This window comes from Eptatretus burgeri, chromosome 1 (assembly GCF_056783735.1).
Source record: "Eptatretus burgeri isolate ZD-2024b chromosome 1, Ebu_testis_v1, whole genome shotgun sequence".
NCBI lineage: Eukaryota > Metazoa > Chordata > Myxini > Myxiniformes > Myxinidae > Eptatretus > Eptatretus burgeri.
The window spans coordinates 13,477,459-13,497,455 of NC_140961.1; the positions used below are offsets into that span (position 1 = coordinate 13,477,459).

The 19,997-nt window shown below is 29.8% G+C and overlaps 1 protein-coding gene across 1 annotated transcript in view; it reads right to left on the bottom strand.

The window, feature by feature from the left end:
* The window catches only part of LOC147033895 (carboxypeptidase Z-like), a 115,359-nt gene that overhangs the window by 24,315 nt on the left and 71,047 nt on the right, over window positions 1-19,997 (bottom strand). The gene's annotated exons all lie outside the window — the stretch shown is intronic.

Sequence of the window (19,997 nt, forward strand, 5' to 3'; positions counted from 1 at the left end):
CAATCAGATTGCACAACAGATTGACACTTATTTAGTCCAGATGATATACGATCCGAGAAGGCGAAAAAATATTTCGATGATATAACTTCAATTAGTCCATTAGAGTACATCGTGGAAAATAGTCTCATATATTGCATTAAATTGCTCCAAGCTCCTAATTTGAAAACATATTGAACTTACAAAAGCGATATACATAATGATTCAAAGCTATGATGAACAGGCATTCGATAATACGATTGAGGAAAGTGAAAACAACAACTTCATCGTAAAGAAATCGTTGCAGCCTGTTCCAAGTTAGGGTAGGGTTGAGCAAGGCCAAAAGACGTGGCGGCTTCAGACCCCAGCAAGATTACCCAGGAAACGCCTTAACACAGTAAGGTGGCTGAGGATCGCCTGATGAAGGATATAATTAAATAAGGCCGTCAATTATCTTCAAAAGTGTTGTTTTAATTCACGCAAACATCCAATTTTCACTACTTTGGAGTTTTCTTTATATGCGTGCAAAGTTTCAGGCTGCGAGGTTTTATGGTTTTGGAGTTATGGAGGACGCACGCACGCACGCACGCACACACACACACACACACACACACACACACACACACACACACACACACACACACACACACACACACACACTTATTGGTATATATTAATCAATACATCACAATCTATGTGGTAATAAATACGCCTCAATGTATGTAATATTAATCAATACGTCACAATATATGTGTTATGTGTTGTAAATCAATACGTCATATTAGACGGTGATTAAACAATATGTCAGTCTATGTGTTATTAATCAATAAGCCTGGTGTTGGCGTAGTGGTTAGCGTAACAGCTTGGGATCCAAAAGGTCCTGAGTTCAAGCCCCGTTGGACGCTTGAATTAATACACACCAGGAGGTTGACTCAGCCTGTCATCCTTCCAAGGTCGGCGAAGTGAGTACCAGTGTACTGGGCCGGTGTATACCCCGGTTAAAATAGGTGTACCATATACCTGTGTCGTAAGAGGCGACCAGGATTGCGTCAGGAAGGGCATCCGGCGTAAAACATGTGCCAAATCACGATGTGGATCATACGGATGATCCGCTGTGGCGACCCCAAACGGGAGCAGCCGAAAAAAGAAGAAGAAGTAATTCATCAGCGAATTGCTCTTCAATCTTAATGACATCATTAGAGCCTATAAGTTTTTTGAATTTCCAAGTCGAAGTTTCAATTTAGCACTGATCATCTTCTTCACGATGAACCTATCAACTTTTCTCTCAAGGTTGGATTTCGTATCAGAGACAAATTATACAACATTTCTCTATCAGCTTCATGCTTTTCTTCCAAAGTTGTGGTATTCCCTTAATCAATATCATGTCTCATGCACACTTCATCAACCCAATTGATGGGCTTACTCCATGATTTAGGATTGTCTGCCTCATCTAATCTTTTATCCAAGTTTGTGCCTGGACCACAGAAAGAATACCCTGGTAGATGTAATTCCCCTGGAATTCCAGTAGTTGTAAATTTACTTCCTGATAAAAACTTTTGTATATCTCCTCCGAGTTTGTGTTTGGAGATAAATTGATTTTTTTTTGAACCACACACCGAATATATACCTTTTTGTATAACCCTGTTATTTTTACTTTTAAAATATGAAATATTTTTTGTATTAGTTTTCTTTTTACATTTGAGACAATAACATTTATTTATGAGAAAAATTCCTGCAGAGTGCGAAAAACTTTTTAGTTTCCAACATGCACATTTGAATCTTAATTTTTAAAACATAAAGAATCCTTAGAAATGTCTTTACTCTCTCCTCCATTTTTTTCAGAAAAAAATGAAAAACTTTCATTAAAGTCGATATCTTGTCCTTGAAAACAGTCTTGTCGAAAATATTGCTAATAGACTTGTCAATTATTTGTTTTCCTCCTCGGTGGGTTGAGTTATTTTCTGTCATACCCCCAATCTTTTTTTAATCTCACCGGTTTCCATATTTTCATATTTATTCATTCTCGCTCTTTCCTCCCTCTCCTCCCTCACTTCTCTTTCCTCCTTCTCTCTTTTCCCTCTCCTCCTCTCTCTTCAACTCCTTCCTCGTCCCTTACTATCCTTGAATCGCTTACACCCCATAGAATATCATACATATATTCATCGGGATTTCTTGTTATTCCTGTATCCAAAATTTTTTTTTTTTTTTTACAACAGGAAATCAATAAAATTTATTTTGAATTTCTAAAAGAGCCTTACGTTTTCTTAACTTTATAATTTTTTTCATTATTTAACATTCTAATTAAATCCAAAGTTGTTGGTTTATCAACATCAGCATAATGCCAATCTTTTATGGAAAATGCCTCATTCTTATGTTGTAGAACATATTTATTAAAACACCGAATACCCTTTTCTTGAAGGTATGCTTGGACACAGAAATGATAATTTTCTTGAAGCCTTCTTGCCGTCATATATGTATTAGAAATATATGTTAGAATAATATTATGACACGAAACACCTCCCCATCTTCCCATAGTTAAATCATTTTTTATTTCCCTACTTATTATATATAATCCTGTTTTTTTCTGTTTTCATGATATAAACTAGGGCAAAACTATGATTATATTTACCCTTATTAAACTTTTATTTGTTGTTAACTCATCATGGCTACACAAAACTCATTCTTTTTCCCAAGTGGATAATATTCTTCCTTACGAGACGGATTTAATTGCTCCAGGTCTTTTAGGTCAATTTTAAATGACCAATTATACCCTAAATCATTCATATCATACCCCCATTGTTCTATTCTCATACAAACGATACGCCCTTCTTTATAAAAATTTATTTTAATTCGAACTGTGAATTCTGTATGACCTGGAGATAAAATCAACACTTCTGTATCTTTGGAATACACGGCCATTTTATTTAAGGATATATATTGTGATAAATCGCTTAATCTCACCAAGTCATTCGCGTCAGTTGGGCTTGGATAATTTTTGAATTTATAAGCATTTTTCATATTAATATTTTTGGTTATACTATATTTATGTCGTTCAGCCTGTGCCTTTGTGTAATAATTTGATAAATCATTATCCAGTTCTTGGAATACACCAAAGATAGAACCATCTTTACCGACATGTCATTTATATGAGATTAAAAATAATGTCATAACAATAAATATTTTTGTTGAGTTGAAATAACACAGAGAGACATAATTGACCACAACACTTGGAATTTAATTATTGGACTTGAAATGTTTGATAAACACCATTCTGTAAGAACTTTATGACTTCAACAGGTGGTGGAAGACCAAAACTATCAAAATAATATTTGTCTTGACGATTAAAAATACAAACTCAATGAGAACCGTTCCCATTATTATCTTCTAAGTTCATAATAATATTCTTTGTATGTTTCGGCACCTTTGTTAATTCATCTCTCATACAAATAACCACATTATGAATTTTTAATTTCTTACAATATTTGACAAGTTGTAAATTTGATGTTGTATTCTTTCCAAATTCTTTAAACCACTCATCAATGCTCATTTATTTATTAGAAAGATATAATCCATTACCTCTTTTCATTAATTTTACACCTGCTTGTGCGAGAGAAGAAAGCATATCTCCAACTAACAATCTCACTTTATCAGGCAGACTTTCAAGTTTTTCAGCAAAATCTACAATTACACCACTTCCACTAATTTGTTTCTCCAACTCTTTGTTATGTCTTTCCAATTCTTTTTGAGCCCGGAGTTGAGCCTTCCTTTCGTTGGCAGTTTTCACCACCGTTGAAATACCACCCGTCAATGCTCCAACCGCACTTAAACCAGCAAATAAAGGAAATAGAAAATGGAGAAATCCTCCACTCGTCTCTCTATTGAATATTTTTTCAACATTGGTTTTGTCATTTTAATTTTAAGTGAGCCAGTATCGTTAAAGATTTTAACCTGTTCTCTTGTGAGCAAAACATCAATTCTTACTGCTCCTTTTCTCTGAATTGTATTAACGTTAATCGTACAAGGCTTTTGATTTTGAACACAAGATGATAGTTGATGAAGATTGATTTGATTAACATATACCCCAGTTGGTACTTTGCCACTCATTTATTTAACAAAAAATTATGTGAGACTAATCATAACACCATTATCTATATTAATCTGCAATTCTGTTTCTTCCAAAAGCAAACAATATGTATCAACTCCTTCACTCTCTCCTCTTTCAATGTAGAGGGATGTATCCACTCGATTAGACTTTATAGTTTCCTTTTGAGCGCTCAGGTCAAACGCATAGATTGTATACAAACTTTTAAACGCTGTCATATCCAAAATAGGTTCTTTATTTCCATTACTTTCACACACCTTTTGGTAAGACTTGTATGCTTCAGCATAATCATTTTTTCCCAATTAATTTCCAATCTATCTCGTGGATAAAATATTCCATCTGGAGAAACATGAAGTTATTTCACCTTAGCATTATCACTCAATGCATTATTCTTATCAGTCGCAGTATCACCATCTGGTTTTTTAAAAAATGATCCACAGATATCGTGGCTTTCCTTCCAGAACACCCAAATTCCACATGTAAGTGGTTTGGTTTAGTTTAACGTGTTGACATCTTCTTTTAAAGTATGATACACTGAGTGGTTTCTTTGAGTTGTCTTCTATTCAACATCTCTTCTGTTTTAAGATTAGGAGTATATTCACTAAGATACCAACTCATTTCATCAATTACAAATTTATTCTGATCACCAAAAGCACGACCAACACCAAAAAGCAATCTATTTTCAGTATCATTCCTTTGCAGTTGAAATCTAATTTTCAGACCATACAGAACTTTATCATGATCACAAAATCCAAATATACCTTTAAGAGGAACTGCCACAGTAAAACTATTAACTGCTTTTGTATCATCATTATACGCTCCTTTCCTTTGAATATATCCAGGGTCTGTGGTTGTTCCCCTTGACATATCAGGAATAAAACCTTCGACAGACCCCTTTCCCATTCTATCACTGAATGTATATAGTGTAAATTTCATCATTTCAGATACAGCAGAGACATAATCAACTTCTTGTGTTCCAATGTACAAACGAACACTATCAAACATTTTCCAGAAGAAATCATTTACGAGTGTAGGGTTTGTGTTATTACCAGCCTAAGTGAATATAAATTTACACAAGAAGAAACTTTCGGATAGATTCAAATAAGTTTGTTGATTATTTATTTCAAAACTTTTTGTACCATTTGCGTTCCAGTCTGTTCCAGTTATTGCATTTACCTTGAAGTAACCTTCTTTTTTAGTGGAGTTTGAGATGATAATAGTATTATCCAAATCATAGATACTATCAATTGCTTCCATACTTGTATTTATTTTGGAAAAAAATGTTAAAAATTTAGAAACTCTGACCCAAGTATTTGAATTATTTTCTGTCGTTCTTGGGGGGACAACTGAGTTTTGCCTTTCTTAATTTCTTTAATTTCTTGTGATTTATGAGATTCCTTTTGGGCATCTTTTATGCTCTTTACAGCACCTACTACATTTCCCACAGCAGAAGAGGTTGAACCAATTAGGTCTTTATGTTTAAGAATAGTTGAACCGATATCCATTAGAGCATCAATTATCCCATCTCCTCTAAATTGATGTCCGACACCCCTTTGTCTCTTTGGTTTCTCGTATCCTCTACCAAGATGCATACCTTCACCCTTGTAGTATGGGGAAAGGAACATCCCATCCCCTGTAATTATTTTATATTTTCTCAACTCATGTTTCCTCACAATAACCATCGTATTTATTTATTGGAAAACTTCACGTAGGTGAATTACGATGGATATAACTTCTCCATTAAAAAAAATAACATGATTGTCTTGGACAGTTATCCTAAAATTGACTCTGCGTATGTTTTTTCCTGACACAGGGAGATAAACCAGATTTTTGGGTTCCATATTGAATTTATATCCAATTGGGGTTGAGTATGCGCTGAATGAAAATATTGTATTTGATTTTATTCCATCATTATTAGCACCATCAATCAAATCACAGTGAATTAATACCAAGTTTATTCCTGAGGATATTTGAATGACATCATCACTGTAAAACGTCCCATTAGTTTCAATCTTTTTTGAGGAGAAACCCAATAACTCTCTAAATGAATGATCTATTGTGAAATCAACCTTGTAGTTATTTTTAAGTTTAATCGTTGATGTTGAAGTATGTTTTCGAATTTCTATAACAATATTTTTTTGGTTCATCACCCTGTTCTTTCATAAGCCGAGCAATTTCGGAAGATATTTGAGAAATCTTATATGCTCCGGGTGAGACTGTTGTCGTTTTGTATCCACTTCTCAGATTATAACTAAACTTGTCATTTTTAACAGTTGTATTAAATAAGGTATTATAAGTTTCAGTGGATAATAAAGATGCCTCATATTCTTTTGTTGAGTCAAGTTCTAGTGGGTATGGGAATGAAGATGTGTGGTCGCTTGTTGTGAAATTAAAACTCAAGATTGTGCTTCTTATCTTATTTAATATGAGATAAAATGTCTTTATATTGAGATTTATTAATTATTTTCATGTTCATCAACTGGTCTAAAATGGCTGATGCTTCATTAAAACAATTGTTATTTCTGGCCTTCTTACTACCTCACAACAATAACAGTCTATTAACTAATTGCGATGGGTCATTTGGAAGAAAACTAACACCTGAACCAAGGATACTTAAAGCCTGAATAATGTGTTTCTCCTTCTCATTCTTTATACGTTTACCAAAAAGACTAACCCTATAATCAACAGAGTTCAGCAGATCAATATATACTCTATCATCATTATTTTCCTTATCCAATGGTTTATCAAAATACTGTGATTCATTCCTCACAGTTGAACCTTGTCTTCCATCTTTTGTGTGAAGAAACATTAATCTGGGGGTTAGTTTTGCAGGGGTTTGAGCAGACCTCAAGAACTTTAATTCATCATTAAATATCAATACCTTTTCTTGTACAAGATGAAATATTGCTGGTTGTTCTGTTGGAATGAGTCCTGCTTTGGTTTTTGATTCTGCTGAATATTCATTGTTTTGAAGAGCATTCACAATATAAGCAGGGGGGGGGTGATTAATCTCTTCCAGTTGTTGAAATAATCCTTCATCATCATATTCTAATTCCCCTATATGCTCTCATTCTTCCTCCATCATTTGATCAAAATCTTTTAACATTTGAAGTTTTTTAGGAGAATATTCTACTGTGGAAACTGTGGAAACATCTACAATTTTTTTCTTTGGAAGTTTTTAAAAGTGGTTTAAAAAATTTCTCTTGCTTTCTTTCAAATGCTTCTTCACCTGTTATTTTCTGTCTGCATTTCTTTTTTATGTCTTCCTGTTGTTTTACAACTTTTGAAACCAACTCTGGATGTTCCTTAAATCTTCTTGCTCTTTCTTTCACATCCATTTAATTTTTGGAAAATATCATTTAATATCTCAACTTGTTTCACAACAATATATTTATATTTTTCAGTCGTGTGCTTCAATGTAATCCCCAAATTCCTTTTTACAACATAATGTAGAACAATTGTCTCTCCAAAAATTGTTTATTTCTATTGAATTTAACTTGAATAAAATAAAAGTATTAGCATTGTTTCTGATGGAACGACAAGGCAATTGAAAGTACCATTGACTAAGATAAATACAATTACAAGAAGAATGTCTCCCTCTTGTGTAGTAGCTGTCCATTACCGTTTGGTTTCTCTCATTAACACAATCTTCAAAGATAACAAGGTTCTTTTTTGATTTATCCAAATCTTGGGGAGACTGTATATCATCCGTCTTATCACTAAGAATACAAGTTATCGGTTTTGATTTCTTTTTACATCTCTGTGTATCACAAAATAGTTGTGTTATATCTTCAATGTTACAATCATTTAGGTTTTTTTGAAGTTTAAATGAACCGATTATATCTTCTTTTTGAAGACCAGCATTAAAACCTTGTGAGAGTATTTGATACTCTGGTTGAAAACTCGACTTTGTGAAAATTCTTGATTTATCAAAGATATTGATCTATGATTATTTGTATAATGGCTTAAATAAAGAGTATGGTGAAAACGTTTCATTGTTGTTTATGGACACTGATAGTTTTATCCAAGATGTAAAAACTACTGATGTTTATAAAGATATGAAGAAAAATATTGGAGTATATGATACAAATAACTTTAGAAAGAAGAGCGAGTTATTTTCAAAAAAGAATGAAAAGGTTATTGGTAAGTTGAAGGATGAGTTGGGTGGAAAAGTAATGAGTGAGTTTATTGGATTGAGAGCAAAGGCATATGCTTATAAGTATGGTGATCAGATTGATAAGAGGTTAAAGGGAATAAAGAAATATGTAATAAAGAAATCAATAACTTTTAGAAATTATTATCATTGTTTGATGAATAAGAAAGAAGAATATTGGAAAATGAATACAATAACCAGTTATAAACATAAGATATATAATGAAGAAGTAAATAAAAAGGCATTAGGAGCCTTTGATGATAGATTTATTTTCGATAATGGAATAGATTGTGTTCCATATGGATATTGTATGATAGAGTGCATAGAATAGATTGTGTTTTAACGATGGGAAGATGGGTTCGGGTTTTTTTAGGGCTACCGCCGCATTTTTTCACAATATATAAATAGTCAAACCAAGTATTAATCAAACTAAAGAGTGGAGAAAATCTCAGTCTTGGTATATAAATGGAAAACATAATGAATGTGAAAAATATCAAATAAGTTTTTGAAAAAATAACTAAAACAAAGGTAAATAAAACAAATAAGCGCATCAATTTAAAAACTAGTAAGTTCGAGGATGTAAAGAAAAAAAAATCCTTGAATGGACTGAAAACTTTGATGGTTATCAATTGAACAATGGAAAAACAATTTACTATAATCTCAAAATGATATGTGGCTCAGGAGGTGGTCAAACAACAGCATTAAGAGAAGTTTATCATTTCATAATGGCACAAAAGGGGTATGTTAAAAATATATAAAGATTCAAATGTTTTATTTTTAAATATTTTAGATGAGGATTATTGTGTAAAGAAAATTAAACAATGAAGGAATTTGAGAATGAACAAATCTTTATAGGTTGAATGAGTGAGCTAAACACTATGCATTGGTTATTTGAAAAAGAGTGCCCCGAGGCTTACATGTTTCAGATATTTCTTTCGAATCACCTTAAACAAATCACATTATTACTTTACAACTTGAACAAATCTTTATCTTATTGCATTGGTTATTTGAAAAGAGTGCCCTGAGGTTAAAAGGGAAGACAAATAAATTTCCCTTGGGATAAAAAGGGGGTTTAATTTTAGGGAAAAAAAAAATGAATCGCTGAAAATCCCCCATTTACTTACATGGGGAAAAAGTGAGCCAGAATCAGTATATTCACCCCACTAATATGTCACAGTCGATTTATTTTTAATCAATATGTCACAGTCTATTTGTTATTAATCAATATATCACAGTCAATTTGTTATTAATCAATGTGTCACAGTCTATTTGTTATTAATCAATATGTCACAGTCTGTTATAAAACAATGTCACAGTAAATGTGTCACATTTACAGTCTATTTGTTATTATATTTATTATTTGTTATTATCTATTTGTTATTTGTTAATCAATATGTCACAGTCTATTTGTTATTAATCAAAATGTCACAGTTTATTTATTATTAATCAATATGTCACAGTCGATTTGCAATTAAACAATATGTCACAGTTTATTTGTTATTAATCATTATGCAACAGTCAATTTGTTATTAATCAATACGTCACAGTCAATTTGTTATTAATCAATATGTCACAGTCAATTTGTTATAAAACAATGTGTCACAGTCAATGTGTTCCTAATCAATATGTCACAGCCAATTTGTTATTAATCAATGTCAGTCTATTTGTTATTAATCAACATGTCAGTCTATTTGTTATTAAACAATATGTCACAGTCTATTTGTTATTAATCAATATGTCACAGTCAATGTGTCACTAATCAATATGTCACAGTCAATTTGTTTTTAATCAATATGTCACAGTCAATTTGTTATTAAATAATATGTCACAGTCTATTTGTTATTAATCAATATGTCAGAGTGAATTTCTTATTAATCAAAATGTCAGACTCAATTTGTTATTAAACAATATGTCACAGTCAATTTTTTATAAAACAATGTGTCACAGTCAATGTGTTCCTAATCAATATGTCACAGTCAATTTGTTATTAATCAATATGTCAGTCTATTTGTTATTAAACAATATGTCACAGTCAATGTGTTACTAATCAATATGTCACAGTCAATTTGTGATTAAACAATATGTCACAGTCTATTTGTTATTAATCAATATGTCACAGTCAATGTGTTACAAATCAATATGTCACAGTCAATTTGTTATTAAACAATATGTCACAGTCTATTTGTTATTAATCAATATGTCAGAGTCAATTTCTTATTAATCAAAATGTCAGAGTCAATTTGTTATTAAACAATATGTCACAGTCAATTTGTTATAAAACAATGTGTCACAGTCAATGTGTTCCGAATCAATATGTCACAGTCAATTTGTTATTAATCAATATGTCAGTCTATTTGTTATTAATCAATATGTCAGTCAATTTGTTATTAAACAATATGTCACAGTCTATTTGTAATTAATCAATATGTCACAGTCAATTTGTGATTAAACAATATGTCACAGTCAATTTTTTATAAAACAATGTGTCACAGTCAATGTGTTCCTAATCAATATGTCACAGTCAATTTGTGATTAAACAATATGTCACAGTCTATTTGTTATTAATCAATATGTCACAGTCAATGTGTTACAAATCAATATGTCACAGTCAATTTGTTATTAAACAATATGTCACAGTCTATTTGTTATTAATCAATATGTCAGAGTCAATTTCTTATTAATCAAAATGTCAGAGTCAATTTGTTATTAAACAATATGTCACAGTCTATTTGTTATTAATCAATATGTCAGAGTCAATTTCTTATTAATCAAAATGTCAGAGTCAATTTGTTATTAAACAATATGTCACAGTCAATTTGTTATAAAACAATGTGTCACAGTCAATGTGTTCCGAATCAATATGTCACAGTCAATTTGTTATTAATCAATATGTCAGTCTATTTGTTATTAATCAATATGTCAGTCAATTTGTTATTAAACAATATGTCACAGTCTATTTGTAATTAATCAATATGTCACAGTCAATTTGTGATTAAACAATATGTCACAGTCTATTTGTTATTAATCAATGTCACAGTCAATGTGTTACTAATCAATATGTCACAGTCAATTTGTTTTTAATCAATATGTCACAGTCAATTTGTTATGAAACAATATGTCACAGTCTATTTGTTATTAATCAATATGTCAGAGTCAATTTCTTATTGATCAAAATGTCAGAGTCAATTTGTTATTAAACAATATGTCACAGTCTATTTGTTATAAAACAGTATGTCACAGTCAATGTGTTACTAATCAATATGTCACAGTCTATTTGTTATTAATCAATATGTCACAGTTTATTTATTATTAATCAATATGTCACAGTCGATTTGTAATTAAACAATATGTCACAGTCTATTTGTTATTAATCAATATGTCAGTCAATTTGTTATTAATCAATATGTCACAGTCAATTTGTTATTAATCAATATGTCACAGTCAATTTGTTATAAAACAATGTGTCACAGTCAATGTGTTCCTAATCAATATGTCACAGTCAATTTGTTATTAAACAATATGTCACAGTCTATTTGTTATTAATCAATATGTCACAGTTTATTTATTATTAATCAATATGTCACAGTCGATTTGTAATTAAACAATATGTCACAGTCTATTTGTTATTAATCAATATGTCAGTCAATTTGTTATTAATCAATATGTCACAGTCAATTTGTTATAAAACAATGTGTCACAGTCAATGTGTTCCTAATCAATATGTCACAGTCTATTTGTTATAAATCAATATGTCAGAGTCAATTTGTTATTAAATAATATGTCACAGTCTATTTGTTATTAATCAATATGTCACAGTCTATTTGTTATAAAACAATATTTCACAGTCTATTTGTTATAAAACAATATGTCAGTAAATGTGTTACTAATCAATATGTCACAGTCTATTTGTTCTTAATCAATATGTCACAGTTTATTTATTATTAAACAATATGTCAGTTTATTTGTTATTAATCAATATGAAATAGTCAATTTGTTATTAATCAATATGTCACAGTCTATTTGTTATTAATCAATATGTCACAGTCTATTTGTTATTAGTTAATGTCACAGTCTAATTGTTATTAATCAATATGTCACAATCTATTTGTTATAAAACAATATGTCACAGTCAATTTGTTATTAATCAATATGTCAGTCTATTTGTTATAAAACAATGTGCACAGTCTATTTGTTATTCAACAATATGTCACAGTCTATTTGTTATTAATCAATATGTCAGTCTATTTGTTATTAAACAATATGTCACAGTCTATTTGTTATAAAACAATATGTCACAGTCTATTTGTTATAAAACAATATGTCACAGTCTATTTGTTATAAAACAATATGTCACAGTCTATTTGTTATAAAACAATATGTCACAGTCAATTTGTTATTAATCAATATGTCAGTCTATTTGTTATTAAACAATATGTCACAGTCTATTTGTTATTAAACAATATGTCACAGTTTATTTGTTATTAAACAATATGTCAGTCTATTTGTTATAAAACAATATGTCACAGTCAACTTGTTATTAATCAATATGTCAGTCTATTTGTTATTAAACAATATGTCACAGTCTATTTGTTATTAATCAATATATCAGTCTATTTGTTATTAAACAATATGTCACAGTCTATTTGTTATTAATCAATATGTCAGTCTATTTGTTATTAAACAATATGTCACAGTTTATTTGTTATTAAACAATATGTCACAGTCAATTTGTTATTAATCAATATGTCAGTCTATTTGTTATAAAACAATATGTCACAGTCTATTTGTTGTAAAACAATATGTCACAGTCAATTTGTTTTTAATCAATATGTCAGTCTATTTGTTATTAAACATTATGTCACAGTCTATTTGTTATTAATGTCACAGTCTATTTGTTATTAATTAATATATCACAGTCTATTTATTATTAATCAATATCTCAGTCTATTTGTTATTAATTAATATGTCACAGTCTAATTGTTATTAATCAATATGTCACAGTCTATTTGTTATTAATCAATATGTCACAGTCTATTTGTTATTAAACAATATGTCAGTCAATGTGTTACTAATCAATATGGCACAGTCAATTTGTTATTAAACAATATGTCACAGTCTATTTGTTATTAATCAATATGTCACAGTCTATTTGTTATTAATCAATATGTCACAGTCTATCTGTTATTAATCAATATGTCACAGTCAATGTGTTACTAATCAATATGTCACAGTCAATTTGTTATTAAACAATATGTCGCAGTCTATGTGTTACGAATCAATATGTCACAATCAATTTGTTTTTAATCAATATGCCACAGTCTATTTGTTATGAAACAATATGTCACATTCAATTTGTTATTAAACAATATGTCACAGTCTCTTTGTTATTAATCAATATGTCACAGTCAATGTGTTATTAATCAATATGTCACAGTCTATTTGTTATTAAACAATATGTCAGTCAATGTGTTACTAATCAATATGTCGCAGTCAATTTGTTTTTAATCAATATGTCAGTCAATTTGTTATTAAACAATATGTCACAGTCAATGTGTTACTCATCAATATGTCACAGTCAATTTGTTATTAAACAATATGTCACAGTCTATTTGTTATTAATCAATATGTCACAGTCTATTTGTTATTAATCAATATGTCACAGTCTATCTGTTATTAATCAATATGTCACAGTCAATGTGTTACTAATGAATATGTCACAGTCAATTTGTTATTAAACAATATGTCGCAGTCTATGTGTTACGAATCAATATGTCACAATCAATTTGTTTTTAATCAATATGTCACAGTCTATTTGTTATGAAACAATATGTCACATTCAATTTGTTATTAAACAATATGTCACAGTCAATTTGTTATTAATCAATATGTCAGTCTATTTGTTATAAAACAATGTGTCACAGTCTATTTGTTATTCAACAATATGTCACAGTCTATTTGTTATTAATCAATATGTCAGTCTATTTGTTATTAAACAATATGTCACAGTCTATTTGTTATAAAACAATATGTCACAGTCTATTTGTTATAAAACAATATGTCACAGTCTATTTGTTATAAAACAATATGTCACAGTCAATTTGTTATTAATCAATATGTCAGTCTATTTGTTATTAAACAATATGTCACAGTCTATTTGTTATTAAACAATATGTCACAGTTTATTTGTTATTAAACAATATGTCAGTCTATTTGTTATAAAACAATATGTCACAGTCAACTTGTTATTAATCAATATGTCAGTCTATTTGTTATTAAACAATATGTCACAGTCTATTTGTTATTAATCAATATATCAGTCTATTTGTTATTAAACAATATGTCACAGTCTATTTGTTATTAATCAATATGTCAGTCTATTTGTTATTAAACAATATGTCACAGTTTATTTGTGATTAAACAATATGTCACAGTCAATTTGTTATTAATCAATATGTCAGTCCATTTGTTATAAAACAATATGTCACAGTCTATTTGTTATTAAACAATATGTCACAGTCAATTTGTTATTAATCAATATGTCAGTCTATTTGTTATAAAACAATACGTCACAGTCTATTTGTTGTAAAACAATATGTCACAGTCAATTTGTTTTTAATCAATATGTCAGTCTATTTGTTATTAAACAATATGTCACAGTCTATTTGTTATTAATGTCACAGTCTATTTGTTATTAATTAATATATCACAGTCTATTTATTATTAATCAATATCTCAGTCTATTTGTTATTAATTAATATGTCACAGTCTAATTGTTATTAATAAATATGTCACAGTCTATTTGTTATTAATCAATATGTCACAGTCTATTTGTTATTAAACAATATGTCAGTCAATGTGTTACTAATCAATATGTCACAGTCAATTTGTTTTTAATCAATATGTCACAGTCAATTTGTTATGAAACAATATGTCACAGTCAATGTGTTACTCATCAATATGTCACAGTCAATTTGTTATTAAACAATATGTCACAGTCTATTTGTTATTAATCAATATGTCACAGTCTATTTGTTATTAATCAATATGTCACAGTCTATCTGTTATTAATCAATATGTCACAGTCAATGTGTTACTAATGAATATGTCACAGTCAATTTGTTATTAAACAATATGTCGCAGTCTATGTGTTACGAATCAATATGTCACAATCAATTTGTTTTTAATCAATGTCACAGTCAATTTGTTATTAAACAATATGTCACAGTCAATTTGTTATTAAACAATCTGTCACAGTCTATTTGTTATTAATCAATATGTCACAGTCTATTTGTTATTAATCAATATGTCACATCTATTTGTTATTAATCAATATGTCACAGTCTATTTGTTATTAATGAATATGTCACAGTCTATTTGTTATTAATCAATATGTCACAGTCAATGTGTTACTCATCAATATGTCACAGTCAATTTGTTATTAAACAATATGTCACAGTCTATTTGTTATTAATCAATATATCAGAGTCAATTTCTTATTAATCAATATGTCACAGTCAGTTTGTTATTAATCAATATGTCACAGTCAATTTGTTATTAAACAATATGTCACAGTCAATTTGTTATTAATCAATATGTCACAGTCTATTTGTTATTAATCAATATGTCACAGTCTATCTGTTATTAATCCATATGTCACAGTCAATGTGTTACTAATGAATATGTCACAGTCAATTTGTTATTCAACAATATGTCGCAGTCTATGTGTTACGAATCAATATGTCACAATCAATTTGTTTTTAATCAATGTCACAGTCAATTTGTTATTAAACAATATGTCACAGTCAATTTGTTATTAAACAATCTGTCACAGTCTATTTGTTATTAATCAATATGTCACAGTCTATTTGTTATTAATCAATATGTCACATCTATTTGTTATTAATCAATATGTCACAGTCTATTTGTTATTAATGAATATGTCACAGTCTATTTGTTATTAATCAATATGTCACAGTCAATGTGTTACTCATCAATATGTCACAGTCAATTTGTTATTAAACAATATGTCACAGTCTATTTGTTATTAATCAATATATCAGAGTCAATTTCTTATTAATCAATATGTCACAGTCAGTTTGTTATTAATCAATATGTCACAGTCAATTTGTTATTAAACAATATGTCACAGTCTATTTGTTATTAATCAATTTGTCACAGTCTATTTGTTATTAATCAATATGTCACAGTCTATTTGTTATTAATCAATTTGTCACAGTCTATTTGTTATTAATCAATATGTCACAGTCTATTTGTTATTAATCAATATGTCACAGTCAATTTGTTATTAAACAATATGTCACAGTCAATTTGTTATGAAACAATCTGTCACAGTCTATTTGTTATTAATTAATGTCACAGTCTATTTGTTATTAATCAATATGTCACAGTCTATTTGTTATTAATCAATATGTCACAGTCTATTTGTTATTAATTAATGTCACAGTCTATTTGTTATTAATTAATATGTCACAGTCTAATTGTTATTAATCAATATGTCACAGTCTATTTGTTATAAAACAATATGTCACAGTCAATGTGTTACTTATCAATATGTCACAGTCAATTTGTTATTCATCAATATGTCAGTCTATTTGTTATTAGACAATATGTCACAGTCTGTTTGTTATCCAACAATATGTCACAGTCTATTTGTTATTGAACAATGTCACAGTCTATTTGTTATTCAACAATATGTCACAGTCTATTTGTTATTAATCAATATGTCACAGTCTATTTGTTATTAATTAATGTCACAGTCTTATTGTTATTAATAAATATGTCACAGTCTATTTGTTATTCATCAATATGTCACAGTCTATTTGTTATTAATCATTATGTCACAGTCAATGTGTTACTAATCAATATGTCACAGTCTATTTGTTATTAATCAATATGTCACAGTCAATTTGTTATTAATCAATATGTCACAGTCAATTTGTTATTAATCAATATGTCACAGTCTATTTGTTATTAAACAATATGGCACAGTCTCTGTGTGTATAAATCAATATGTCACAGTTGATGTGTTATGAATCAATGTCACAGTCTCTGTGTTATTTACTATATAAATTGCAGTCCTTCTGTCTGTCTGTCTGTTTGTAACCAATAAGCTCCTCGACCAGTGAACCGATCTGTATGAAACTTTACACACATATCGACCGAACATTCAGCTCCAGGATGCGCTGAGTGGCTTTCCATAAAAATGAAAATATATATATATATATATATATATATATATATATATATATATATATATATATTTAAAAAAAAAAAATTCCATTGAAAAAAAATGGCTTTCGAATAGTGCGCCGGCGTATTAATCGTAACAAAAGGCTTCATGGTTAAAAACGCTCGGGTTATTTGAAATACAAAATGTTCGTATTCGTTGACTTTTTAAACATACACATTCTCCTGTTATTTGAATTCTTGAACTGCACGCGCACAGCAACAGCTAACTGCTGATAGATCTGCTCATGAAAGAGCCAGGCAAGCGGAGTTGGCTGCAGAGAGAGAGCGTCGCCTAACTGCAAATAGAGGTCACACCGACGGGCGAGAAAAGCACAAAACTCACGTTCCAGCTTTCTAGGTCCGGGTTTTGGCAGGACATTGACAGTTGCCACTGCTGCAAGAAACATTGAGTGGCTCAAGGCCGCCTTCAACGATGACCTCTCTGAGGATTACGGCAGCAGAAAGCCTTCCTTCCATAAATCTGAGGAATAAAAGAAGCCTTCCTAATTTTCTCCATACAACTAATGCCTCAGTCTCATTCGCGTGAGGAAAATAGGGCAAATTTCCCGGGTATTACCGGGTACTTCAGCTAGTATATGTGTTATTAATCAATATGTCACAGTCGATGTGTTATTCAACAATATGTCACAGCCAATGTGTTATTAATCAATATGTCACAGTCGATGTGTTATTAATCAATACGTCACAGTCTTTGTGATATAAATCAATATGTCACAGTTTTTGTGTTATTAATCAATATGTGACTGTGTGTTATTAATGAATATGTCACAGTCTGTGTTATTAATCAATACGTCACAGTCTATGTGTTATTAATCAATGTCACAGTCTATTTATTATTAATTAATGTCATAGTCTAATTGTTATTAATTAATATGTCACAGTCAATTTGTTATTAATCAATACGTCACAGTCTATTTATTAATAATTAATATGTCACAGTCTATTTATTATTATTTAATGTCACAGTCTAATTGTTATTAATATGTCACAGTCTATTTGTTATTAATCAATGTCACAGTCTATTTGTTATTAATATGTAACAGTCTAATTGTTATTAATTAATACGTCACAGTCTATGTGTTATTAATCAATACGTCACAGTCTGTGTGTTATTAATCAATATGTCACAGTCTTTGTGATATTAATCAATATGTCAGAGTCTATGTGTTATTAATCAATATGTCACAGTCTTTGTGTTATTATATGTTATATAAATCAATGTCACAGTCTGTGTTATTAATCAATATGTCACAGTCTATGTGTTATTAATCAATACGTCACAGTCTGTGTGTTATTAATCAATATGTCACAGTCTTTGTGTTATTAATCAATATGTGACTGTGTTATTAATCAATATGTCACAGTCTATGTGTTATTAATCAATATGTCACAGTCTTTGTGATATTAATGAATATGTCACAGTCTGTGTTATTAATCAATACGTCACAGTCTATGTGTTATTAATCAATACGTCACAGTCTATTTATTATTAATTAATGTCATGGTCTAATTGTTATTAATTAATATGTCACAGTCAATTTGTTATTAATCAATACGTCACAGTCTATTTATTATTAATTAATATGTCACAGTCTATTTATTATTATTTAATGTCACAGTCTAATTGTTATTAATATGTCACAGTCTATTTGTTATTAATCAATGTCACAGTCTATTTGTTATTAATCAATGTCACAGTCTATTTATTATTAATATGTAACAGTCTAATTGTTATTAATTAATACGTCACAGTCTATGTGTTATTAATCAATACGTCACAGTCGGTGTGTTATTAATCAATATGTCACAGTCTTTGTGATATTAATCAATATGTCACAGTCTTTGTGTTATTATATGTTATAAATCAATGTCACAGTCTGTGTTATTAATCAATATGTCACAGTCTATGTGTTATTAATCAATACGTCACAGTCTGTGTGTTATTAATCAATATGTCACAGTCTTTGTGTTATTAATCAATATGTCACAGTCTTTGTGTTATTATATGTTATAAATCAATATGTCACAGTCTATGTGTTATTAATCAATATGTCACAGTCTTTGTGTTATTAATCAATATATCACAATCTATGTGTTATAATATGTTATAAATCAATATGTCACAATCGGTTATTAATCAATAAGTCATAATCTCTACCTATTATGAAATAATACATCAGTGACTACATGTTATCAATCAACAGGTCACGCTCTCGATGTGTTGTTAATCAACAGGTCACGCTCTCGATGTGTTGTTAATCAACAGGTCACGCTCTCGATGTGTTGTTAATCAACAGGTCACGCTCTCGATGTGTTGTTAATCAACAGGTCACGCTCTCGATGTGTTGTTAATCAACAGGTCACGCTCTCGATGTGTTGTTAATCAACAGGTCACGCTCTCGATGTGTTGTTAATCAACAGGTCACGCTCTCGATGTGTTGTTAATCAACAGGTCACGCTCTCGATGTGTTGTTAATCAACAGGTCACGCTCTCGA